Genomic DNA, 1,870 nt, shown 5'->3' with positions numbered 1-1,870 from the left:
GACAGAGAGACGGAGACAGAGAAAGACAGAGAGACGGAGACAGAGAAAGGCGGAGAGACAGAGAGAGCGGGAAGGAGGGAGGTGAACGAAGGAGAAACCGCAGAAGTTGGAGGGGGCAGGGCAGAGCAGGGGACCGACCTTCCTTCCGCCCCGCCTCCACCCCGGGGCCAGCCCCGCCTGTGCCCCTCCTCCTCGCCCTGGAAACTGGGTCACACCAACCAGGCCGCTCCGCGCTGGCAGATCCGGGCCAGGTTTTGGCTGCGCTGCTAACCCCCCCCCACACACACACCCCGCCCCTCTCCGTCTCTCCACCTCCTTCCCCCTCCTCCGCCTCCCCCCTCCCTCTCGCTAACGTGGTTGGATAAGTCCTCTGGTATTTCCTGCAGCAGGCGCGCTCCGAAAGCCAGCTGGGCAGCACTGGGGCCGGCCCCAGCCCCAGCTCGGGTCCCGGCCCCAGGCCGTACGGCCCCCGATCGTCCGGACCCTAGCCCCTGGCCCCCGGGCCCGGCTCTGCTGCGGGGGTAAGGAGGCTGCGGTGGCTGGGTACGGGGGGCAGGGGGCTTTCGCGGAGGGGTGGGGCGGGAGAGGAGGGGATACTGGCCGGCAAGGCCGGGGACCCCCGCCGAACCCCCGTCCAGGACTAGAGAGAAGGATTTGGACTGGACTCTGGCAGGCCCCCCCAACACACATACATACAGACACCCCACTCCGCGGAGCTGAAGGAAGCGGGGCGGGGCAGCGCGGGTCCGAGAAGGGAGCTGTAGACCTTGCTCCGGGGGACTTCGCAGCCCCAAAACACATCCACACGCCCGGAGCCCCGGTCTCCGTCCGGTATCTGTAGCGCCGGACCCCACGAGACGTGGGGGTCTGCCTGCGTTTGGCCCTTGCGGCGCCCGTGGCGGGTGTGGGTGGGTGGCCCGCGGCGCTCGTCTGGCCTTGGCACTTTCGTCTTCGTAGCCCGATGCATCTGTTCAGCTCAGTCCCTGCGGGTCTGCTGTATCCGCCTTTAAATCCAAATCCAGGGGCGCCTCTCTCCCCGCACCGTGTGCTCTCCTCAGGGAAGGGTCTGGGCCCTTGAAACCTCAGCCACCTGGCTTGGGGAAAGACAAGGCGGGGGGGGGGGGGGGGGGCAGGCGAAGGAAAGGCGAGGGCCAGTTATCGTGCCCTGAGAAAGAGAAAAGTGGAGGTCTCACATCCCCGTGGTGGCACACCCAAAGCTGGGCCCCTTGAGGGAAGGGGCTCTCTGGACAGGGCTAGCCTTGCTAGCCCTCTCATTCCTGTGCCCTCTTCACTGCCTGCCCGACGTGACCCTAAGGAGTGTCTGTCCCCGCCACCCTTGCCCGTATCTGTACTAAGCAATAGCAGCAGAGACTGAGCCCCTGAAAACCCGTGAGATCCCTGCCCCAAAGTGGGGAGCAGGACTGAACTACATGACCTCTGTGGTCACTTCCAGTTCCCTTTCCCGAGTCTTGGGCTGCCTTTTGGACATGGGCACAAACAGAATTCCAGGGGCATCCCTGCGCCAGCTGCCTAGGATCAAAAAACCCGGCCCCTTTGTTGGGCTGTGAACAAGAAAGGGTGTCGTTATGGGTGGAAAACTGGGGGAGAGCGTCGTTTCCTTCCCGCCCACTCCTCCGCCTTCTTGTGTTTTCCTGAATCTGACAGGGTTTTCAGAGGAACATCAGCAGGGCTCTGTGATGGGTGGCCCCCAGCCCTGTGCCTGTCAGACTCAGGTGGGTTGGGGGCCTCGTGCCTTCCCCAGGAGCTTGAGCCTGGTCCCCGTATGGCTCTATGGCTCTCATTGTCTGCCTAGGACTGCATGGGACAGACTGTGTGTGTGTGTGTGTGTGTGTGTGTGTGTGTGTGTGTG

At 64.2% G+C, this 1,870-nt stretch overlaps 1 protein-coding gene across 1 annotated transcript in view; it reads left to right on the top strand.

Moving 5' to 3' along the window:
- Positions 1–432: 432 nt before the first annotated feature.
- Positions 433–1,870, top strand: part of OSBPL5 (oxysterol binding protein like 5) — a 112,361-nt gene continuing 110,923 nt past the window's right edge. The window contains exon 1 of the mRNA XM_027868712.1: positions 433–521. The gene's annotated coding sequence lies outside the window, so the exon portion shown is untranslated. The remainder of the gene's footprint in view (positions 522–1,870) is intronic.

Source organism: Vombatus ursinus, unplaced genomic scaffold (assembly GCF_900497805.2).
Source record: "Vombatus ursinus unplaced genomic scaffold, bare-nosed wombat genome assembly UNPS02014790.1, whole genome shotgun sequence".
NCBI lineage: Eukaryota > Metazoa > Chordata > Mammalia > Diprotodontia > Vombatidae > Vombatus > Vombatus ursinus.
Note: the sequence above shows the minus strand (reverse complement) of the source record. Positions and strands in the feature narration are given on the sequence as shown.